This window comes from Stegodyphus dumicola, chromosome 12 (genome assembly GCF_044657685.1).
Source record: "Stegodyphus dumicola isolate Sdum_Otavi_A_Nest chromosome 12, ASM4465768v1".
Taxonomy (NCBI): domain Eukaryota; kingdom Metazoa; phylum Arthropoda; class Arachnida; order Araneae; family Eresidae; genus Stegodyphus; species Stegodyphus dumicola.
The window spans coordinates 48,267,147-48,293,912 of NC_140779.1; the positions used below are offsets into that span (position 1 = coordinate 48,267,147).

At 32.6% G+C, this 26,766-nt stretch overlaps 1 long non-coding RNA gene across 1 annotated transcript in view; it reads left to right on the forward strand.

Moving 5' to 3' along the window:
- The window catches only part of LOC118200160 (uncharacterized), a 92,712-nt gene that overhangs the window by 45,639 nt on the left and 20,307 nt on the right, over positions 1-26,766 (forward strand). Inside the window, exon 2 of the long non-coding RNA XR_015044413.1 lies at positions 23,610-23,662. This is a non-coding gene — a long non-coding RNA (uncharacterized LOC118200160). The remainder of the gene's footprint in view (positions 1-23,609; positions 23,663-26,766) is intronic.

Consider the following 26,766-nt stretch of genomic DNA (forward strand, 5'->3'; position numbering starts at 1 on the left):
ATAATGCCAAACAGCATTTTAAGCGATAGAACACTATGTGCTATACTCACATCAAAACACGACTTAAAATAAATTTTTAGACATTACTTCCTCAGAACTTATGGCCACCAAGATATCTTGATCTAATGCTGGTTGACTTTGAATTCTGTTGAAAATTTTAAAAAAAAGTATTTGCCACTAAACTTAGCTCTTTACAGCTGAACCACCAACGAACATTCGACGCAACGTTGCTGCAGTCGGCGAGGACATTTTAAACAAAAAATGTTTTCTCCCAATGGCAGATTGTGAACAGTTACAGTGTAACACAGTCCATTAATCTATACAAGGCCATAATGTGGTGGTTTCTTTATTATGGAGGCACCTAAATAGGTGGGCAAACATCTCCTCCCATGAAGGGGCGAACAGTTACAACCATGCCCTCTCCGGGATTCGAACCCAGGCCCTCCGGTATCGCAGTCAGGTTTCCCTAACCACTATACCGTCTGGGCGGCTCATTTTAAACAACAACTTTTCTGAATATAAAAATTAGTATTCGACTGTGCCTGGATAATAACAGTAAATATTTTCTGCTACAAAAATGTGTTTATTAAAAATCAAGCTGTGTAATAATTAAAAAACTAAATAAACTAAAATGAAAACAAAACTAACAAATAAAAAAATATTTAAAAGGAAGGTGTTTTCGAATTTTCAAGAATCTTATAAGCATGGAAATCTATGTGTGAAACATATGTGTAACTAAAAAATAGAAGAGTTATATTTACGAATAATTCAGCATTTCGTAGAAATGTCAACATATAAAAATTTTACTAGTGCATATAAAATTCTAAACCTTATTTGTTTTGTGTCGTTATTTTTTTCAAATAAGATATTTAATAATTATCAATTATTAAAATTATTACCAAATAGGCATTATCTCCCTCCTTTCTCTTCTGCGTGCTTTCGGGATAAATTGTAAGCATATCCGGTTATCATAAGAAGGTCAAGGGTTCGAATCCCGAGAAGGTCTTAGCTGAAAGTCTCAGATTTCAAAGCCAAAAAATTCTAAATGGCGAATGAATTAAAATATGGTGGACCATAATTGGTCATTATCAAGGATTGGTGGTTGGGTTAGCACCTTCCCTGTCATCTTTTAAGTGGAAAAGACTGTCAAGTATTTTCTCTCACCTTACTGCGGGCCATCGTGGTGTAATTGGAAGCACAACCGACTAGTATCGGAGATTTTTGGATTTCTAATTCTGATGAGGACATAGCTGATATTCTCACGTTTCAAAATCCGAAAATTCGAAATGCTCTATAAAGTAACCTAATCTAATCTAGCGAAAGAATGATCCTCCAGAATTTTCTACAGCTGTAAAGACCTTATTTTACTGTAACCAATTATTTTTAGTTTAAAGAAACTTCCTTTTCCCTTCTGATTTCAATTTCCTGCCAGAATGTAAGTTTAATGACATGTATGCAAATCTAAGTGAGTTGAAAAAACAGTGCTTAAGCAGCGGTGTTAAGTGTTCGTGGTAGGAGAATTTGTTTTGAGTTTATGCCGCGTGGTTGATTTAGCGACCTTGTAGTAGCATAGTTGGTGGAAGCCGCTTCCTTGAGATTATAATTGATACTCTAGGTTTGGCTTTGTTCTGTTTAGCCGATTTAGCGGTTTAGATAAAGGAGGATCCAGTCGTGTAGCCAATCTTGCTTTATTGTGATTGTACATCTCATTTTTCCGTTTAAGTTACCTAGCCACAACTAATGGTTAAATCATGAGCACCGAGTGAGTGCATTTGTTCAGTTTAATTAAAATAAAATGGTTATTATAACCTTCCCATGTAGTTATCTGTTCTTTCAAGACCTAGCGAAAATTCGCTATTTAGTCTTTCCAATAGGGTCTTTGCAGTTGATGATTCCGAAACACAGTAATTAGACTCTACACAGCTTACTAAACGAGGCACTGCAGTTCATGGAACCAAATGGAACTTTAAACAGTTATTTTAAATTCACTATAGTGTCTATTAAATACTTCTCAGATTTTTTTAGCAAACCTTTCCGTTTATAAAGAAATGGAGTGAATAAGATTCATCTACAGATTTATCTGCTTAAGTAACTGGGAGTTAGCTTTGCAGTAGCGAATAAGTTACTTAGTACACCGCGTCAAAAAGTTTTATGTATATGATGAATGCATAATTTAATAGAGCATTTCAGAGAAGGTCTAGCAACTGAAGCCAATTCAACAGTTCTCTCCCCCCCCCGTCTTTTATTCATTGTTTATGGTCTGTGGAATTAACGTTTAAATATAGTAATTTTAGTTGTTATGGTGTGAAATAGTATAGGAGGTTCAAATTTAGGTTCATTCCATCACAGCCACTTGCTCCATAATACTTAACATACTTTCCAGCATTTTGTTCAATGAAAGATATCAGTTCGATCTTTCATTGTATATTTCGAATTTATAAATTAAACCCTCTGGAGGGTAGGTGAGTTTTAAAAATACAAAATTTGTTCTTGCAGTGAAAACTAATGTCTTGGTTTAAGCCATGTTTTTGCTGGTCAACATCATGGGATGCATAGCTCTCTTTCCGGGGAAGAAAAGGGAAAAAAAGAAAATTCTATAGCTTTCAAAATATTAAATGATTTAAACATGTATTTGTAGCGATTGTAAGAAGGTTAATAATAATTGCTTCCAAACTATTCGAAAGTCTGAAAACATCATGGAATATTTTTGGATATCATATTGCAAAATTTATCTGGATGTGAATATTTATTTATCATATACAAACATTAAACAGAGAACAACATTAATAATGCAAGCAGAAGAGAAACACGCCAAGTGAAACATAAAATTAGTAACGCAATAACCTTGAGTTTGCTGTAGATTTGAGTCAAATAGATTTCGAGAGCATACAGGTACAGGTCTCCCTGCATCAGGAGCAAAAAAAATCTGCAAGACTGTCCAGTCTTTCAGCACTATTCAGATTACCATTCTACAAGACTGTCCAGTTTACCAGTCTTGCAGATTCCTTTGCTCCTGATGAAGAGGAACCTGTACCTGTTTACCCTCGAATGGACTTGAATAGGCAAGAATTTAACTCTTTAACTTAATTTATCTTTTTTTTTTCTTAGAAATTTTATAACATATATCTGTACTTATTTGCATAATTAAACTACGATTTTTCTAAAATTCTCACAAACAATCAACATTTTGTTCGTATTTTGAAAAAAAAAAAAAAAAAAAAAAAAACAGTGGAAGGAAGTTCCCTCTACAACAAATTTATAAAGTATTTTACAAAAGTAATTATCGCTTTGGGTCAAGAATAATGATTTTTTGGTTCACCTTTGTATTTCGAAAATCCCTGATTGGAAATAATAGTTATTGTTCATATTGTTTAATAAATGAATATTATAATGATATTTTATCATCGTGTACACGAATATAATATTACATTTGATGTAACATTGATTTCAAATCTGTCTGTCAACCTATACAAAGAATGCAAACGCTGTTATTGTTAAGATGCTTTCTAGACTTTACTCCACCTCTCCTTTCAGGTATGGTGCAATGACCCCGATCTTGGATAAAATTTCTCCGCCCATTATTGTAAAAATGACCCCAATTCAGCTGTCTTAGGTAAAAGTTGTAGATAAAGCAATTAAAAAAAGTAGCCATTCCTAGTCCATTATCCCTGCTGAAGCAAAATAAGTTGTACAATAATTCTAGGTTTTTCATGTTGATAAAGATTTTAATTAATTGCCATGAGTGGGATATCTAGTTTCGTTCGATGAACTAGGTTGACATATGCTCTATAAATCGATGAAAATCCGATAATGCTTTCCACAGGACACAATATTCAAAACTGCTGAGCTATTTTTTAAATTACGAAAATTTTTATTAAAGAGATATTGAAATTCTCAAATTAATATGAAGCAATAATAAATGCTGTGAGAATTTTTATGTTACAGACATAGTGATATATGAGGTCAATGCACTTAATGTCTGGCCAGTATGCATAATGAGAAGAGCATGAGACTGGGTAATTTGCATAATAGCTTCAGGCATTATGTATAATGACCCACTGATCACTTTACCAGTTACATACATATCAGCACGCATAGATAATCTCTCCATTCATATTTTTCTGTTTATGATTTTCCTAACTTTTCTGTAGAATTTTAAATTTCTAACTTTGATACCGACAGTAATCGGAATGTGGTCTTCTATTCCTACATATGGTACAGTTTTAAACAAATTTACACATATTTCATGAATAGCGGGATCATTTTTTACTGCAATTTTAATCCTGATACTTTGGCTATTTTATTTATTGCCGTTTTAAGACTAATGCTCTCAATATTTTAGTTATTATATTCTTACTTCTAATTCTTTTATAGAACAATTAAGATTATTTTTATATTACCATCCTTTTATACCTTATATTCAGCAGAACTCTTGTCGATTTCAACTTTTAGTTAAGGGATTTCAAATGGGATTTAAAATGTCTTTTCTTTCACAATTTCTAATTTTCTTATAACACGAACTGAAAAATTTGTATGCAGTCTAAGGCGTTTAATATCATCCATTTTCAAAATAGGATGCCACATTTATCGTATGTGGCAATAAAAACAACCGAATTATGATTAGATAAACTGTACAGTGTTAAGCTTTCTTTTGGAACAGATAATACAAAAATTCAGCGATACTCTTCACGCGATTCGAACTCTGGAAATTCCGATCACCAGCTAAATGTGTTTCCAGTTACACCACGAACGAGAAAATCTGTTTACAAAATCAGTATGCTGTATTTATAAAACAGATCGCACGTCTTCAGTAAAACATCTTGAAGATGTCTTCCGTGACAATTAAGGCACTGCCATCTCCCATGTACATTTACCATGGCGCGAGGTAGAGTGTCCTGTAAAACATTCGGATTCTTATGAGTGAAAATTTGAGCTTTCAAAATACCCCCATAAAAATGTATGATCTAAGGAGTTTAATGACAGTCACCACATGTCACTAAACCGAGAGAGTAAGCATTATATATTTTTAGTCCAAAGGGGCTTTGTCACTGAAGGACTATTGTTTTCGTTTTGCGATTTTGCGTTGAATCATTATAAATGTCCGTTTCACTTTTCAAACTGTTGCCACCAAAAGTTAAAGAGTCCTGCATTATACTTGAAGAAATTAAATAATGAAAAATCTGCATAAATGTATGTAGTATATTTCTCGCATTGTGATAAAACAACGGTACATAGAGCAATCGAATTTTGAATGAGGTAACCCTCTTACGAATATGGGCATGTGGAAGACCAAATTTGAAATTTGGAATTTGTTTTATGATCGATCTCATATTTTGTAAAACTTTAACGAATTTTTGATTAACAAACTCAAGAATTTCAAAGCGAGCAGTAGCAACACTCGAGGGAGGGGGGAATCCCTTTTTATCTCCAGCGCGCGGAACTGTGTATCGGAAATTCTAAAGATAGGCTCATTTTAAAATTATTTTGCGACATTGCTATTGAACTAAATTTTATAGTTTAAGTGCAAAGAACATGATATTTAATAAATAAAGGTAACACATAAAATGTTAAAAAAACGCCCCTTTGAACCTAATTTAAAATCTGAAACCTGCATATTTTTTAGTTTTTTTAATTTTTTTTTATTTAGAAACCTTATAAAGTATTTCTCCCACTTCCCTAGCGTGCCTTCGTGGTGTAACGGTAATATGCTGGGCCGGTATTCCAGAGGTCCGTGGTTCGATTCCCGGCGAAGGCGGTTGCATTTTTTTCATCTTTTCTGCTTCCAATTAACCTAATGACTCTACAAGTGGCGCCTGAACTAAAAGGGTTGTGGATGATGATTCTCCGCCCCCAGGATTTGGCGACTAGGTCCCCTAAAACCCTAGTCGCCCTTTAAAAAGGGGAGTATATGAAGTATTTCTCCTACTTCCCTAGCGTGGCTTCGTGGTGTAACGGTAGCACGCTGGGCCGGTATTTCAGAGGTCCGTGGTTCGATTCCCGGCGAAGGCGGTTGCATACTTTTCATCTTTTCTGCTTCCAATTAACCTAATGACTCTACAACCTAACGTTTCCGTTCACACTCTTTCCGACCGGAACAACCTTAAGAATGCAATTCATCAGAACACTGCGATTATTATGCAGAATAATAAGTCATAGCAAGTGTGTCTGCAAGATGGCAGCATCATCTTAATTCTCATGCGGAACATCTCCAAGACATTGTATTGAAGAAGTTATATTTTTTGTGAATCCAAGGTACTGACATACCTAGCCGTGTTCAGTTATATTTACTTTATAATAAATATGGTATCTTGCTTGGTAAAGGGAAATGCTAAATGCCGCAGTATCAGTGCTTTCTCTCTAGTTGCTAGTATTCCTCTTAGGGGCCATTCGAAGGTGTGTTGGAATAAAGTCAAGAATATGTTGTATTATATCTTTAACGAAATTGTATATTAAGTTAAACGTGCAAGTAGGGGATTTGGAATGCATCGATATTAACACCTGTGAATTATCGCGTGAAGATTTCAAATAGTTTCAGGTAAGTTCTACTAATATGCTTGTAGCTATTAGAGCAAAATGTACTTTAAAATTTTGCATTTAAATAGCATCTTTTTTATGGAAAAATAACTTGTTTAGAAGAAGATAAAGCTGCGAAGCAATAAACTCTATCATGCTAAACTCGATTCCCGACTGAAAATAATTGCAGTTGCAGCTGCAATTGCAATAATTTCAGTTGCAGTTGCCGTTGGTATATAACACCGTCAAAATTATATTTTGGTTGATTGGAAAAACATCAACATATCTGAAGCATCGTATTTTATGATATATCATACTGCTAGCCGTTATGTTTTTATCTTTAACTGAAGAGGTATTGGCAACAAAATTCACCGTGCAAGAACATGATATTTAATAAATAAAGGTAACACACAAAACGTTAAAAAACACTCCTTTAGACATAATTTTAAAATATGAAACCTTTCAATTTTTTAATTATTATTATTATTATTATTATTATTATTATTATTCTCAGGAAAAAACCCTCTTCATCATATGCTGAAAATGGAATAATATTTTAAAGAATATTATTTACACTTTTATTAGAATTACTTCAGATAACGACTTTTAAAAACCAGGAAACAATAATTTGCCTACACTGACACTCCTTTATGCTCGCAAGCTTAGTGTCCGATCTTAAAAATCTAAAACCTTTGTTACAAGTAAATTGAACTCGGATTTATCTTTAGGCAAATGCCTTAAAGCTACTTATAAATGCATTTTTTGTCTTTATAATATAATGCGAGGGAAAGGAAGTTGTATATTTTACATATTTCTGTCCCTTACTTTATTTATAAAAGTTAACTATACCAGTGATTGTACTAGGGAAAAGAGGAAGAATATTTAAGTAACACATTTAAACTTTTTTCATACTTCCGTAAATTATTTTACAGTTTTACCTTTCATTTCATTAAATATGTGCATTTTTATGAAAAGCTACTTGAACTAGTTCGTTTCGAATAAAGATTAAACGTGAGATAATTGAACGTCTTTGCATCTTTAAATATTCTTTCCAAGTAATACGACTGCATTATTTACACTTAGCTTCTTATCAGTGCAAAGTTACAAATGCTTATCAAAATACAGTGGCATATGATTATAGAAATTTTACACTCAAGATCTTTTTTTAAACGTTTCAATGTATTATTTGCTTTTCGTGGAATTGAAAATCACTATTGAATTAAATAGGAAAATTAAACTATTTTGTTAAGAAAATCTTATATGTTAATTCCATAATACTATAAACTGTAATGTACTTTTATAAAAGTAAACTTATTAACCTCTTAAGAAATTAAATGATATCGAAATTGAAGTCTATTGATTCTAAACATTTGCAAAGCACTGAGAATAAGATTTCGAGTAAAAAATATCCAATGAAATCTTATCCCTCGCCTATATCGCAAATATATTATGTAAATATTTTTAGTAACTGCGAATTACTTATTATTTTTCATGCAATATGCAGTAAATGGAGCATTTAATAAAATCAACTTTTTCCCTAATATTTAGTTCAACGGTTGACTGTACGTAATACTGGTTACGTTTAGTTTAGAAAGTGAGAATTTAGACCCTAATGCTAAATCTAGACGGTATTTTAAGAAAGTCTCAAATATTTAATGTTCATAAGTAGTATTAGTTTAATATTTTAATAAATATTTCAATATGCTATTTACATTATCAGTAATATGAATGAAATATAAATGTAAAATTATCTAGTAAATAAAAATAGATTATTAAGCTTCCGTTCAATAAGCAACATGTAACAAAATGAAAGCCAATTAATAATCGATAACCGTTAAATATAGAATTAATACCATTAAATAACACTACGCTCTGGTTGTAAATTTTACGGTTTAAGATCTCATGAGATTTAATTCATGCACAACAGATGAGCATTTAAGTAATTTATGTGCTTTAAGGATTCAATAATATATATGTAATAATAAAATTCCATAGTCAAGAATACACTTAAAATTCTAACTGTATGTTCTTTTCATTTTTAATGGCGACGTTCTCTATTTGGAAAGTACGTGGAATTAAATCCACAGCCCCGTAGTCAAGTTGTTTTTCCCGCCTTTTTCTACACGTACAGTTATAGAATGTTCTGGAAATATTTAAAGCGAACTGGATTGGCTGACGAGGCTGACGTCATTTCTTTGAAGCTCCGCCTTTCCAGAGGCTATAAAAGGACTCGCAAAGAAATATCGGGGTCTTTTCTTTAATGTAACGATGCAGTAAACTTCATACAAAAAGTTATTAGTAATTCTTTTTATTTACTCCGGATATCTGATTTTGTAACTGCTATTTCTCCTGAATAATAATAAATGGATCCTGTTTTTTTAAACTTATCGTCTGATAATTTAAGCTACGACTACATTTAAGATTCTTCATCAATCTTTTATTCCGGACAAAAGCTGGTACATCACATATATATATATATATATTAAAAGATAAAGATAAAGCAAGAAAAACTTTTTAAGTTATACACTAGTTAAATCCATTAAAATGTAAAAAATATCTTTTTAGCTATCCAACTATTTTTGGCTATATGTGACTAAAAATGAAATCATGAAAATGCTGTTAGTGACGGACTTTAAAATCAAAACTGTCAAACGGAAATTGAAGTTAACCGAATATAATCATTCTTATTCCTATATATGTACCATTTTTTTACTTCTATTGTTTTTAAAAATTAGTTAACATTCCAATTCAGTTCGTGTATATGGAAGCTCCTGAGTTTTATTTTTAATTACATATGGTAAAAATGTTATAATAGTTATAAAAGTACTTTTTAGTTCACATAATTGAAACTATGTAAGATAAAAATTTATATATATATATGCACGTAATATAATTTAGATAAGAAGATATATTGTTACGAATTCTGTACTCAAATAGATAATTTTAGTGAAAATATATGTGAAACTGTTGTGTTTTTCTGTATAATGTAACACGAAAAACTGAGATAGACAATCCTCTGCCGGAAAAATTGAGTAAATGGTTATCTCATTAAATTGGCGAGATATCACTAAGTTGGCAACGATTTTGGAGATTAATTTTTGTTCCCAAAATTTGGCGAAAAAACGCCAAAAATTGCCAAATTTGATGACATTTTAGTCCAGTTCCTGTATAACTATAATGGGTATTGTAATTGAATAACTGTAATCGATGCTCTGTGTAACTGTAACCTTATTGGGCCCTTATATGACGTCCAGTAATTTCGAGAAGCAAAAAGTACTAGAAATGTCTCGGTGGCCGGGAGTAAAATATATAAGACCGCAGACAGCATCAGTTTCTTAGTTGTTAGTTGTTAGTTCAGCGTGAGTTTGGAGTACTGAGATATTTCCGGATTAGCTTCGCTATTTAGATGATCTTTGCATTGCGTTGTGTTTAACGTTCATAGTAGTTTGAAGTGTAACAACTGATTGTACTTTGGGTCACAGCAAAGAGTTGTACAACTATTTTTGTGGAAAGTTCCAGAACTGTGAAGTGTTTCTTTTGGTAAAATATATTTTATTAAGACACCATCCATTCTGTGTGCGTTCAATCTATTACGAACCTAACGAATGAGTATTATTACGAGCTATTACAAAACGAGTTCCAGAACTGTGAAGTATTTCTTTTAGTAAAATAAATTTTATCAAGATACCATGCATTCCGTGTGCATTCAATCTGTTACAAACCTGTACGCACATAACAGATAGTAAATACACAGAGAAAGAAACTAGCAATCATGGAAAATTAAAGTGTTTCTTTTTATTTTAGTTGACCAAACATTTCAATAAGCCAACATAAAAAAAATTGGCTGAAGTACGAGGACATGTTTTTTTACATTTTTGAAGAAAACAAGCTTATTAGGTTGTTGAGACATTAGGTTATTTTTAAAACAGGAGTGATGAAAAAATAACAACGCCCTCACCCGGAATCGAACCACGGACCTCTGGAAGTAAGCGCCCAGCGTGCTCACTACTACACTATGAAGGCATGCCAAGAAGGCGGGAGAAATACCTTATAAGGTCCAACTCAGGAGAAGCGAGAAGTTAAGTGTGATATACATTAGAGACAAAATCTTAGTTCAGAATGAATTCATTTCGATTTCGATATCATTTTATTAACCGCTTAAAGCACGAGTTTTTTTCGGAAAACAGCTAAAAAATGATTGAGTGCTTTTTTTGGGGGGGCAGAAAATTAATATATTGGTATAGTGTAAGTTATTTTTTTTATCTGTACTAACTATGAAGGCATGCCAAGAAGGCGGGAGAAATACCTTATAAGGTCCAACTCAGGAGAAGCGAGAAGTTAAGTGTGATATACATTAGAGACAAAATCTTAGTTCAGAATGAATTCATTTCGATTTCGATATCATTTTATTAACCGCTTAAAGCACGAGTTTTTTTCGGAAAATAGCTAAAAAATGATTGAGTGCTTTTTTTGGGGGGCAGAAAATTAATATATTGGTATAGTGTAAGTTATTTTTTTTTTATCTGTACTAGTTATTATATGATTTGTACTAATTTGATACCACCAGTGTTTCTTGCTCACTTCCGTCACTGAAGAGATCATAACTTTCATCACTGAAACTTTCTGATAAATTGGCATATTCAAAATCGTCAGAGCCGCTCATTATCAGATAACTTTTTTTTAAATAAGTTACAAAAACACTTAGTAAAATTTAATTATTGGTTAACTGTTTCCTTCTATGATATTAACGCAATAAAAATGGATACATTACCTTTTCCACACCAAACAACTGCTTTATAAGAAAGAATTCATAATAAACTTATAGCTAATCATCAAAATGCACCACATGGTTTACTCAAAAAACAAAATGCTGTGTAGTGGTGCCCTTTATGACAAATAAGTTTAATTATAATATAGAGTATTGATTTTTACTAGAACGGATCTCAGACGGGCATTAGAAATAAAATGACGCGAGATACAAGATCGCCCGTGTGAGACACGGGCATGTGCAAATTTGCTGGTAACTTTCGCTCGTGTCAGACACGGGCAAATGCGTTAAGGGGTTAATTAATTAATAACTCTCTGAAATTATCATTGGCTATTTGAGTTACAGTTTGTAAAACCATCTACGGCATCAGCGTTAAGTAAACGTCATACGATGGTTATTCAATTTGGAAATGATGCAGTTTAGAGAGGTTTATTATAAGCAGTTACTATTTTTATAACAGAAAAGGGAAATGCGAAAATTAAATTGCAAAGTTTAGTGGCTGTTTCAAATTAAAAAGTTAGAATTTTTATTTACATTTATTTTTACTTTACATGTATAGATATATAAATTTTTTATGTTACACCTTAAAACCTCGGTTCACAGAAGTAATTCTTTCCCGAGTCCCCTTCGTCATCAGAAATGTTCGATTTTTCTCATAGGATTTAATAGAAAAAAAAATGAAGCCTTTTCTGCACCCCAAAGGATCGCTTATTTAAATATTATGATAGTATTTTATGTACAAGGCCATAACACGAAACCAATAGAAATCATTAAATCTGTGATTAAAAAAATCAGCAGTAACTTAAACATATGAAATTAGACGAAAACTTAATTTAATTTTATTGTACTAGCACGAAGCAGAGTGAGCTGCACAAGCAGAAAGTGATGAGGAAAAGAAAGGGAACTTACATTGTTTTAATGAAGTGTCCCTTTCCATACAAATGTGAAGTGACTATTTCTAGAGGCTTATCTTTTATCTTTTCCTTGTTCATTAGCTACACTCTGCTTGAAATTCACTCGGCTTTTCGTTCGTTACAAATTTATCCAATGTGATTCGTTGCTGTCTACATTTTAAAGGAGTTTCTAAATCAGATATAGTATTATTATTGGAAACGTGTATGCTGCATCTTGCTGTTGTTTCATTGAGAAATATCAGGTCACGAAGTGCTGCACATTTGGCTTAAATTTTGGAGTTCAATTGCATTTTCCTCCGTCACTGTGTCTGAAGTTGTTACAGTTCTTTCTTGTTGAGATCATTCTTTCTATTAGCTACTAGAAATGAGATTTCATTTCCCATCATCAGCTCCTTCACATCCTCATTGTTAACCTCCGAGCTCATGATTTTGCCTCCAGACATAAAATTAACAGATATTAAAGTTAACAAAAATATTTACAGTATCAAAAAGCTTCGAATCTCCGCCTGCAACAACATCTCGCCATAATTTCCACCATGCCGAATTTGTGGTCCTGTAAATCATTTGTTGTTAGGTTTTCTTAAAGGTTGTTAGGTTTTCTAAGGAATAGAAAATATTGAAATGATGTTTCCAGAAGATCCTAAGCGTCAATTCTGTCTACAAAATTACCTCAAAATATCGGAAACGTTTCTGTTCGGATAATTTGTCCATGATCTGAGGTTCGACTATATATATATTGAAGCATTTCAATTTAGTTCCAAGATTTTATATATATATTTATTAATTATGAATTTCAATTTTTGGTCTTTGTGAAATATTAGTTCTAAATTTCTTACTTTATGTCTTTAATGATAATTTTTCTGCAGCTTAATGCACGAAAATACTAGGCATGTTTATATTTGATTTTCAAAAGAAGTGTTTTGTAATTATGTACTGTATATTGTTATTGTTATTGTATATATAATATTATATATTGTTATTAATTTTGTACAAATGTAAATAATTTAGTCAATGTATATATAAAATTGTAGTATCTTTTGTATAATGTAACATGAAATACCTCAAGAGACGAAGCTCTGCCGCAAAATTAAAATTACAGGGGCAAGTCTATTTAACACTGATGTAAATGACTATCGCGCTAGATTGGCGATATATCACCAAGCTGGTGATGGTTTGGCGATTAATTTTTGCCGCCGATTCGGCTAATCTTTGACTTAATTTCTGTTGACTAATTTAGCAAGAAATCGCCAAACTTGGCTATCATTTGGCGACGTTTTGGTCCCGTCTCTGGATAACTGTAATTGAATAACTGTAAGTGCTCCCTATATGGAGCTGTTCCAAAATTGCATGCAAACCAAGCTGTAAGGGAAAAAATATTCCCTTACAGCTTATTATATAAATAATAATAAAGGAAAAAGAAATGAATTTCACATCTTCCAATGCATCTTCTTTAGGAATTTAGTGCAGCGAAAGAAGTAAAAAAAGAAGAAAGAAAGAAAGAAAAAACAGTATTTGAACTGACAATTGCACAGTCAAATAAATAAAGAAAACAGGAAGATTTAAATTAAATTAAATTGTTCATCTATCAGTCCAACTCCCACAGGCTGGAAAAGAATAGGCATCTTGTCCAAATTCAAACTAATCAATTAGAATATAAATAAAAATGATTCAATAATATTAAAATCAGAGTAAACGACTATTTTAGTTTATTTTTATGGAATGTGCTATATATATGAAACAATGCAAAGTAATTTAATAAATTAATTAATTAATAAACGGTCTAATCTGTAGCAAATCAGGTAATTTCGTCAAAAACAAGGAATTCAGTAGAACAGATATCAATATTTTTATTGTGAACTGGGGTATTTATATCAACAAGAATAAAAAAGTATAAATTATACATAATGTGTATGTATATAATTTATACTTTTTATTCTATAGAAGAGGGAAAATCATATAAAAAGAACATCAGTGGTCCTGAGCCATCGCAATATTATTCCTTATAATTAGTATAATATAACAGTGAAGTACATGGCATCCATCACCTTTCCTTTAAGATTTTCGACAGCTAGCCAAGTTAGGAAAATATGATGATTTTATTCCTTGAACTGTACGAGAAATAAACAGGATTCAACACTTCAAGTTAAACGACTAGTGTGATGATTCTAGATCAATAAAAATATTATTTTATCTAACATATATGTTCAAAATTTTCTAAAAATTTAAAAAAAAAAAAAAAAAAAAAAAAAAAAAAAAAAAAAAATGCTTGAAAATCAAAATTTTTATTCTTGTAAATTACTTGTTTGTTCCCCTCTCGCTAACTATCTAAATTTCGAAGTTATTTTTTTCTGAATTTCAAGATAACAAAAATTGCCTTGCGTGCGAAAGCTCATGGACCGTGCGTTAAAACGAACTCCCCACAAATCTCAACAGAAATTTCTTGTTTGCAAACGATAATATAAAGAACAAATTATTTAATTTGTTACGTAATTGCGTTTCTTGTTTACAATCAGTCATCCATCAAGTTGAGTTTTTCTGTTAAAATGCCTTCCTTTCTCAGCGTGAACTGGTTTCGAGTTTGCAATTTACCAGTCTGCGACACGTCGCTTGACCCAAACAAGACGTCGAATTTTCAACTCACTTGGACTCGTTTCGCGAAAGCAGTCGCCGTCTTTAAATACTCAAATCGTCGTTGACTTCAAAATTAGATTGACAACGGGTGGTGCCTGCAGTCGGACAGGAAGACAACACTTCCGGCTGCATTATTTTGAAACGCTTCAACACGTCGGGATATACACTCTCCTTATGAACATTTTGTAACAGCAGGATGCCACAGAGATTACAAAAGATAAGGAAATGTTCTGTTTTATATTCACACGATCGCCATAGGGATTAAAAGAATTTAAATTTAATCGCTGGATTAAAGTCATAGGCTTATACTTTCTGCCTTATGAATGCCAATCCATGGTACTTACTGGCTGAGCTTCTAGAAATGTTATGATGATAATAATTGTAATAATTAGATAATTCTATAAGCTGACTGTAAAGAATGTTATTAAAGATCTCCTGAAGTTAAACAAGTTTTGAACTGTAATTAAGTTAATAATTTTGTTATGCGGCAAGAAAATTTTATAGTTATACGCACAAAAGTTCCAGATTAACTGCTATGATTAACCAAGATTCCAAATTTCCGACATGTTTTTTGCAAATTTACTGCAATTATTTTCCTTTCAGTTCAATAAAAGCTTTGTTGTAGGTACTTTATCTAGCACACAGAAATTCCATACAAGATTTCTTACCCAAGCAGTTTAAATGGAGTTCTTATATTTACATTATGCTAGCTGATATAGTTATTGTAAACAGTCTAAATGGATTCCTTAGATTTACATTATGGTAACTAATACAGTAATGATGACTCTTTGCATATTATTGCGGATAAAGCAGCTATAAAAAATTTTTAAAAAAATATGTTATTTTCTTTAACGAGTTACATAATAAATGGCATTAGAAACATCGCAATAATTCTACACATGTGCTTAAAAATTCACTTTTCGTCGTTTGGCAACAAAGCGTAGGAAAACAAATACATGATTTGAAACTTTTCCTTTACTAACAGAAACACAGAAAAACAAACTGTAAATAATAGCTAAATGTGGTTGCCAATTTGCCCATCGAAAGAAAAATTTCGAAATCTGATCTTTCTTGTTTTTTGGGGGGCGGGGGCTGTATAATGCAAAATGTACTAAGGTTTTAGAATTTGTTCTTGGTCATTAATTGTTTTTACTTGTGCTAAGTATGCTGTTTCTGTAGTGAAGAAGAATAGAAAGCTACATATCTATTTTCGAATGGAGTATTGCATGCTCATCCCATGCTGATGATGCTGTTGTCATCATATACTGCATTTATTTTAAAAGACATCTTTCAGACCTACCAATTTACAGCTAATTCTAGTTTACGAAAATGTTAAAAGAGCTTCTGTGCAGCTTAACACTATCAAAATCATCACTGGTCTTCGTATGATCTATTCAAGCAAAATCGTACCTTCTGACGCAACTGTGCATCATCTACGTTTAAGAAGGGAAAGCGTATCTTACTAATTATTATGAAACATTTTTCAGGCTATGGCAGTCGAAATATTAGTGCTTTATGTTTTTTAACTAAATGGCAAACCAGACAATGTCTAAAGAAATAAAATCGCTTCAGTAAAATAACAAGCACTTTCCCAGAGATATACTTAGAAGGGTACTCCTTAAAGTATTAATAGCTTAATGAAACCTATACCGAGGTAGAACTTCCATACTGCAGATATTTAATTTATTTGAGGCAGCTTCTAAAGCTCTTGGTGCTAGCTCTTGAAATCATATCATCAACCATCACTGAAGTTATTCAGATTTATACTAACGGCAGTAAAATGAATATAACTTACTGCATTTGTAATGGAGCTCTTGTTAAAGTTCTCAATGGTGCTGTTCAGCGATAAAAGAGAAACCAACTTCTTCTTTCTTTCTAACTTAATAACAAAAGACAAAAGCACTAAATGGTGCAATAAACCTGTGACATAGGGCGTTTGGATACTATTGAACACTCGAGCTCTATTCAGCAGCTGAGCTACTAGAGAAATACAAGCGACAAAGTAGAAATAAAAACCATAGTCAATCTTAAAAAATTCAGTCAAATTATATTAACTTTCAATCGATTCTCTTTCTTGTAATCTTGAGGGAAAATTGCATTGGAAAAAAAATTGCAAAACAAAATACACAAGTATAATACTTCCATGTTAAGCATTTGACTTTAAATGGATCTCACTACAAAGAAAAAAAATTTATTTGTCAAATGCCAGTTACATTGGCCGTTAGGCCATTAATCTCCCTGCTTGCCAATAGCGCTGAAATCTACAAGAAAAAATTTTCAATGCTTCACACTCGTACAAATGTTCCGCCGTCATTGCCGTCCACTACTACATAAAACATACAGCGGCGAATCAGCTAGTCCAGTGCGAAATAAATGATTCCGTAGACAGTCATGCCCCGTCAATAGTCTAAAAGATGCAACCGCAACTGTTCGCCGGTGGTCAGGAACAAAAGATGGGTTTGTTGAGAGAACACTCTAAGGCTTGCCATCACAAGCCCGAGTATCAAAATCTCTAAAAGCCTTTTGATGTGTTTGCGATGCCAGAAGCTTCATAGAATGAAGGCTTGCACTCGTTTTTGGCTTTAGGAGAACCGCAGCCCCTTTTTTTGCAAGCAAATCAGCCATCTCATTCCCATAAATACCACAGTGAAGGTACCCATTCAAAAGATATATTGTGGGAAAGTTTTTTTATTACTTCCTGACATTGTTGAACGCATATGTTCTTACACTCTTGGTAAGAGGAGATGGCATCTATTGCTGAAGTCGAATCAGACAGTACATCAGCCCTTAAATCCTTTGGATTATAGCTTTCTTGATGTGCAGTTGGACCTGCAAATGAAAGTAGATAAGAAGGGAATGAGTCCAGAGCAAATAAAAGCTACAAAGAAAATTGTGAATCATAATGTTTAAGAAGGTCTCATTTCTTGATGTTAATACAGTACAGATCATCTCTGAATTATAGATGCATATGGGGGTGACTAAATGGCAATGATATGTATGATAGAAAAACGACGGCAGATAGCTCATTTTATTTTTCCAAGCTGTCATCTCGGATCTGCCTTTTTTATTCAAAGCTAAAAATTATTTTAAACTCTTTTAAAATGCATACCGAACGAGAGTCACAAAGTCATCTCACGTATACTGGACTCTGCCAGGAATCCAGAACTCGTATCGGATTTATTGAAAGCATATGAATTAATGGACGTTTAATTTTGTATGATAAGAAACAACAATAGTTAACTATGTGCAATATAACAGATATGCATTTAAATATGAACGTTGCTGAAATAGCAAGATACTTAAAATGTGCAGCATATGATGAAAATAAGTACACGTTTCGCGTTTTTTACATTATTTTCACAAGCAATCTGAAAACTTTCTGACTATTCGTCTGCTTAAGTTTTTTTTTTTGGGGGGGGATAAGTCTTAGATTCACTTGGCAAAAGGAATGAAAATAATAGTTATCATATGCACAAATTTGCGCAACACTTTAGCGGTCTTTTTGTAGAAGTATCACTAGTGGGGAAAGTAGTCTTGTTTTGAAAATAATTCCCGAGTAATCCACAAATGTATCAAGTAACTGATGAGAGAAGAGCACAGAAAGAGATCACTTACAGCTGGGTCACAATTTTTCCTCAGTTCCCTTGTAATTTTGATGGCGAACGGGGAGGAACGGATCCAAGTGTTTGCTATCCCTCTTACACTACTATCAGACCCACGCGCAGGCTTTTATCTCAGTAGTATGTTATATGCCACCATGCTTCAAAGGCATTATATATTTACGAATTCCATGCCTTCTATGAGATTCAAATTCGTGCCCAACGGCATAACTACTGGCACCGCTAACTACCATGTCCACCAGAGCGGTAAAGCAACACCGACCCATAAATGCACAATTTGCAAACATATAAAGAGTAAGGAAACTGATCACCGAGCCGGGTAACAGAGTGGATATATATATATAAATATATTTATATATGTTTGGTGCGGCCGATAGCAACCAAAATACGAGGTAAACATCTACATGTTATAGCAATCCGATACAAAATTTCAATGTTCTGAGGCTACTCGTTTTTGAGTTATGCGAGATACGTACGTACGTACGTACAGACACCACGAAAAATTCTATTCAGAATTCATTTTCAAGCAGTTTTATAATTTTTTTAAAGGAAAAGAGTCTTTTATTTTGTCCTTACATACAGATGTCACGCAAAAACATCGTTAAATTGCATTCGATAGCGGTCAAAATAGATATTTTCGTTGAAATATGATGCCTGAAAATTTTCGCGATTACAATACTTCCTTTTTACTTTAGACAAGGAAGTAAAAAGCTAAATATTGAACAGATAAAGTAGAGAAGAAACTTAATTTAATTTTGTTGCATCTATATGAAGGAGAGTGGATGGTGTAAGTGGAAAATGATGAATAAGATTTTATTTCCTAGATGAGGCAGTCCCTTTCATTTAAACATAAGGTCTGTCGTTAAAAGATATCTCCCCCCTCCTTACTTTTCTTTGTTTCTAAGCGGCACTTGACTCTAATTGAGACTAACAGACTTCTGTTTCACTGAAAATTTGTCCAATGTAATTCACAGTTATCTACGTTTTAAAAAATTTGTGAAATGACAAAATGAAATTGCCGCTGAAAATATTTCTGCTGTAATTTGCTATTACTATATAAGGATCTTACCGTTACGTGAAAACTTGGCATCTTACCTCATTTTGCACGAATTTCCCAGATTAGAAAAGTAGGATGTATTTTCTTTCTTCTTCTTTTGAAGACATTTCTTCTACAATCGCCTTTTATTGCTGCTTCTGAACGTTCAGTTTTTTTCTTGTTGAGTCCATTTTTATAGCGCTCTTGCAAATTCTCCCCATCTTCATTGTCTACAGACACAGTACTATAGACAACGAAAAGCATCCTGAGTGTCAAAGTCTCTGCTGCCTATAATTTCTTCCATGCCAGATTCATGATTCTCTAAGTCACTTGCTGCCAGGCTTTGTTTATGAGAGTTACACAACAGAACGTATTACAGAAGATGTTTCCAAAAGTCCTTTAGTGTTAATTATGTAGCGCAGGTTACTTGAAAATACCCTTAAAAATATCTACTTGAGTGTTCGTAAGTTGAGACATTGTGCATCATCTGAGGCGTTTTTTGTTCAGATAATTTGTTCGGGAACTGCATTGTTCGTGAAATAGGAAGTTCGTGATTCGAGATTTCAATGTACTTCCCAGTTTGCTACGAAATATACGATTAGTTTTATAAGGCGATCCCCCCTTCCAGCGTGCCTTCGTGGTGTAACAGCAGCACACTCGGCACGTATTCGAGAGGTTCATTTTCGAGTCACAGCGAAGGCAGTGCACATTTTTTGCGTCTCCTGCATTTAAAAAAAAAAAAAAAATTCTATAGTGTCATTAATAGAAAGAATGATCATATTAACTTGAAGAAATATTGCGTGATGAACAGATTATTAATGACAATATAAAAACCTTTCATGAGGTCCTTTTATAAAAACCTTTCAGTTACAGTTTAAAAGTATTATTTGTTAATTCGTTTTGCAATCAGTTCTCTCGATAGTTGATGATTGCAGAAAAGACGTATTAGAATCTCAAACTCCATTGTTCAGCGGGTTTTTTTGGTCCAGAACTGAGATGGAGCTTAGTTTGATTGTCGTATTCTTTACCTAAATTAAATAATCCAGTTCAATCCATTTACTAGTATTTGTACTCAGTTCTTCGAAATATGAACTGCTTAATGCGTGTTAAATTGAAAACGAGTAAAAAATCTGAGTTAATACATAATGCCTTAATAATGACATAATACAGGTTGAGTTCTGATAGGATAAAAGTCATTTAAGAATCATGTAATTACATTAAACTCCAAACTCTGGATTTATTTCTTATAGGATTATGAAACTTAACAGCAGCGAATTTCCAGTGACATAAAATTTAACGCTTATTTTGAACTTAATAAATAGTTAATACTTTTTTACGATTTAAAAAATTAGGTTTTCTGTTTTCCTGTTTCTTTTAGGGAAAGATTTACCTTCCAAGAATTTTATTCTACTGCAAGGGTAATTCCTTTGATCTCGTGAACTACGTGCACCCTTTGCATAAGAGGCAGGAAGGGATTTCGGCTGCAAAATCAAAATATCTCATAACTAAAACGGAGTTTAGCCATCGTTTTTAAAACATTATTTCTTTCAGAAGGGAAAAATGCGATGAAATAGCGTTTTATTACCGGATGAATCACTTCTTATTTTTGGTGTTTAATAGTTCAAGGTAATAAAGATCTGTACACATAAATGCTACACACGATATTTTTAGTCATTTAATAAAAAAGTTATTAAGTATCTAGAAGTGGCATTTAATTGGCAAATCGTTAATTGCTATTTAGTTTGCAAATACATATTCCTAAAAAGCAGTTTTGTCGTTTAAAATGTTTATTCTTGAAGCAACTTGAAATTTCTAAAAAAGCAAAATTTCATTTGCTTTTTTATTTAAAAATTGCTACGCCTAACTAAATAAAGCATTCTGATGTAGACACCGCGTGCAAGTTTCATTAGAGATATATTTCTCATTGAATTACTTCAGCTCTCATTTTGCTGTAAAGCAAAAATGCATAAACATTCAAAACATCATTAAACATCGTAAAATACTCAAAAACGTAACACACCAAACGCAGTTAAGAAAATACTATTAAAATTACAGTTTCAACACAAAAACAAGCAGTTCGTCCCGTGGGAAGGTAAACAGATTTTTCAGTGCACAAAACTAAATGTTTACTTTTGGTCCCATTCGCCAGAAAAACACTGAAGTTGGTGCAAAAACTGACTTCATTCATTATTCTACTAAGAGCTCAAATGTACACAAATGGCCGCTTTATTAGTAGCGCCACTTAAACTCTTAAATAGTTGATAATTCTAAAACTACTGCATGCAGATCAATTAAAGGCATAAAAAGCTTAACCAGAATATAAAAACAACAAAATCACTTTTAAAGTAAAAAAATGCAAATTAATCAACATATAAGAATAAAAAATTTGACCTCACTGAGCCAAGTAACAGATTGGTTTATGTATATATATATCTACTCTTTCCACAATCCCGAAAAGTATATATATATATATACTTTTGGGTTCGCCGATTGCAACGAAGAAAGGATGTGTATAACTACATGTTATAGCAGTCCCATGTACAAAATTTCAACGTTCTGAAGCTACTCGTTTTTGAGTTATGCGAGATACATATTTAAGTACATATGTACGTACGGACATCAGGAAAGAAACTCTTCTGAATCCGTTTTAAATCCATTTTATAATCCGTTTGGGAAAAAAGATTCTTTTATGCTGTCCGTACGTACAGATTTCACTCAAAACCATCTTCTAAATAAATTCGAGTGCGGTCAAAATGGATATTTTGGGTGAAACATGATACCCGAAATTTTTCGCGATTACAGTATTTAATTTACTTCGTACAAGGAAGTCAAAAAAAAAAAAATAATAATAATAATATTTAACAAAACTAAGAAACTGCTTTTTACTTGAACATATAACAGTGGCTCTTAAAATGTTGCGATCCATGCATGGGCATGTACGAATATTTCAAAGAAATTAATGACTGATTTTTTGGTCTTGGATAAGAGTTATTAATTTCTTTGAAAATTCGATTGGATCAGAATTTTCAAATCGTGACTTTGTTGCTAATAGCAGTTCGCATATTTGAAGTGCCTCCAAGTGACTTCTGAATTTAGTTTTGAATGACGAAAGGGCACTAAATCCAAACTCGTATAAGAATGGAAGAAGCACAGTCAATGCCTTTTCACTAAGTTTCGAGAGCATTGCCGAACACCAATATTCTTTCAAAGTACTGCTTTCAAATTGCATCTGGGCCCACCAGCGGCCGAGCGGTAAAGTCGCTGAACACTGGTAGTTTGGTCCGAGGTTCGAATCCCGCGAAAGGGCTGGCTGCATGGGCGTTTTCGTGGTTTTCCACATGTGTAACGTGTATACGAGCCAGTTTCCCTTAGAAAGTCCTCCACGAAGGCATCTCTCCCCTTAGGCAGATAGTCTTAGTGTGCTTTGCCATAATTAAATACACCATCAAATTGCATTTGAAAAACACGATTTGTGCTCAGTTCTAAAAGATATTCCATCTATTCTTCATTATCCATATTTAAAGAGTATGGATTTATAATTCATGTTTCCGATTTCAGTTCTCCTCTTTTAAAATACCTTTTAAATCACTTTAATAACATTTCCAAATGATACACAATTTATTCACATACGCGGCAAATCTGTCACCGACGCATGCGCAGAAAATACGTTTTACATGCGCTCCAATGTCTTGCGTAAATTTTTAAAGACTTATTCAATTTATTTTAAACAAAGAATGAAAATATTATCTCGCATCCTCAAGGGGTGCGAGCACCGCTGCTTGTTTTGGTAGATCGCTAAATGTTTAGAAGTATTTCTTTGTTTATTGAGTAATTATTTCTACGTATTTATCTAGAGTTGTGAATTTTTATCTAAACAGAACCTTCTCGAACTGCAAGAGTAAGGATTCCACAACTGTTTCTGTGACTGAAATAGAAGGTCCTTGCAATCTTCGAAACTTCGAAATTCACTCACGTTACATTGATTCTTGTAGATAATTATTATCTTTGACAATTACTTATTTATTTATGACTGCCGCATAGTTTTAAGCAATTATATATGTTCATTTATTAATAATTTATTATTATAATATTTACTCTAAAAAGTTTTTTTTTTTTTCTGTTTTCAGTTGCAAAACTATGTGCATGTGGATTGTGAAGACAGGAAGAATGAAAAACGCTGGTAGAAATTCAATTATTCTGCCTATAATTATTGCACTTCCTGTATGTTCTCTTGCAATAAGTGGTTAGCACTTTCCGGCTAGCAGTTTGAATGATCCGTAGTGTAAAGTGAGGGTACAGTTGATTTTTCACATTTCCTGCAAGGAAATTCCTAATGGTCTCAGCTCTGAAGCTCCTAGAGAAATTTAGTTTATTTTTAAATAAAGCTGAATATTGTGGAGAGAATTCTCCAGTCCCGTAATACGGTACTATTGAGTTCGATATTTTCATATTTATATGACTATTGAATAGGTAATTCCATCACCAGGTAATTTTTTTTAAGTTAACGTTTATTATTCTTTTAGAGATGGCTTTTAGTATGTGTTTGTTACACTCTCGACTGCCGAATGTTAATATCTGGTTATTATAATATCTGAAAACAATTACGCAACTAAACACTGCATAAACAAAAATAATTTTAAGCCATTAAATAATATTCGGAGAATTTTAAGTGATTTCTTAAGATGTGAATAACCTCAGGCAATTTAAATTTTTTAAACATTTAACAAATATATGAACAAATATTTAATTTAACATTTAATTTAACAAATATATAAGCAGATAAATATATAAACTATTGTAAATTTCGTATTTAGTTTAGTTTAGAAACACGTTTCAAAATGTTTTAAACTATAGTGTGATATTTAGTTTGTGAAAGCGTTTAAATAGGTATTCTAGAATAATATATCATAAAAGGAATTTTATGTCTTATCAAATTCTTTGCTTTTTCAGGATCCAGGAATTCCTGAAATTAGTAATTAATTTTTTCTCGCAAACTAAAAATTCATGAATTATTTAACTGATTTATATCTAGAAATTTGAGATTCCATTCTGAAAATTTTCGAATAGGAATCTAAAACTAGTTTTCAGTTAAAAAAGACTTAGGACTAGAAAAGTAACTCAGAAAAATCACCAGAAAATTAAAGCAGAAAGTCTCAGTTTTTATTATGCAATAGTATGATCACTGCAATAGTATGAAAATTATGCAATATATTATGCAATACTATTATGCAATAGTATGAAAAAAATTAATTTTGGAAAAATATATGTAATATTTTAATTACATTAAAAAGTGATACTACTAGTAAATAATGATCATAGAAGTAGGGCCTGAGAATATCCTTGCGAAATGATCAGTAAACGCGATACCCCTTGTCGTAGGGACTTAGCAAAGATATCACACTGGGAATTCTGCAGGCTAAGGAGATTAAGGGGTTGTTCCGGGGTATCCTGAGGATGTGGTAGATAGGATTTTAAATCCTCATAAATATCTCGTACTCTGTTGATAGGACCGAGTGAGTATGTCCTGACACAATATATTGTGATGGGACATTAAGCCCTCTGAAGGATGTGTTGCGAATATTCCGGAATGTCTTGAGTATGTGGCAAACAGAACTTTACATCCTAATAACATCCCATCATCTGTTGATGGGACCTAGTGAGGATGTCTTGACAATATATTCGGATGGGACATTAAGCACTAGGACGGATGTGTTGAGAATATTCCAAGATGTCCTGAGAATGTGGCAAGTAGGACTTTAAATCCTAATAATATCTTGCATTGGGTCATTGGAGGCGAGGATTTCCTGAAGATGTAGTGCGATGTGACATTAAGCACCCGAAAGGATATATTTAGGAGATTAAGGGATATTTCTGAACTTTCTGACCATGTTTGACTATTCACAGAGAATAATTCAGGGTATCGCAAGAAGAGTTTCCTGCATATGGGAATATTAGTAATAATAATAATAATAATAATAATAAAACTTTTTAAAATTTATTGGAATTGTAAATAGCTTTTCATTACACGCTGACGGTCCTGTTGAAAGTATTCCGTTGTGTTCACGAGAAAATTACAGGAATGAAATCTTTTCCGCGTCATTTTCTGTTAAAATTCTAGAAATGAAAAATGGCCCTTCTTATTTTCCGTTGACTTCATTTTTTTTTTTTTTTTTTTTTTTTTTTTTTTTGCAAAGTGGTGCATTTTTTAGTATTACAATGAATTTTTAGCAAGAAAAATTCTGCATTTCACCTGAATTCGCCGGGATTTGAATTCCTGCCCGAACTATCAGTATTCAGCGTCTTTACCGGTTGGCCTCATCTGTTTAGAAAAGATCAGAATGTCTTGTAAGGTTGCCACAAAATTCGTAGGAAAGTAAAGGACATGAACAGTTATTTTTGGCTCCGTTAGGCGCATACACAGATACAAACACTTCTTTCTCTTTTATAAATTAATTACTGATCGTGTTTGGTGTCTTTCTATTTTACGGAAATCAAAATTCATCACATAAACATTCAGCATGAATATCGTAATGCGAGTTTTCCCCCTCAGATTTTTCAGTATTCTTCTGATGCTCCATTTTAAACAAAATTCTTCCCAGTAACAAAGAATTGTAATCGCTTGAAAGCTTGGTTGAAGGTAAAAATTGTGATTTTGGGGAAGTAGTAATTTGTTACAACATAATATTTATTTTTTCTTTAAATTTTCCGAATATTCTAAGAGTTTCACTCTGAAATGGGGAGTTTAAAGAATAAAAATTCTTGATAATTGGAACTCTAGAGCACAATTACTTTCTCAGTGCCTTATTACTATTATTTTTGTGCTTGTCGGGATCAAATGTGTGTTATTAAATAAGTTTTTTAATTCTTTTTGAGTTTAATTTTTTTTTCTTTTCGTTTCAGGAATTTAACCCCTTAGTAATTTGGAAATTATTTAAACTGTGTAAAAACGATAATTCTTTTTTTTATTATTATTTTACTAATAATTTTACGAGCTGTGTAGCTGTAATCGTAACTCGGCTCTGATATGCTTTTCAGCAATTTCGAGAAGCAGAAAGTACTAGAAATATCTCAGCGACCGGGAAACAGCATCTACTCTGAATTGTTGTTGTGAGTTTGTTAGTTCCGAGCTTCTTCGGAGTATTGAAAGTTTCGCCTTTTAGATGCTCTTTGTATTACGTTGTGTTTAACGTTCTTAGCTTATTTCCTGATTGTATTCTATGATACTTTGAACACTTGTACGATTATTTCTATGGAAAGTTCTAGAACTCGGAAATTCTTCTTTTG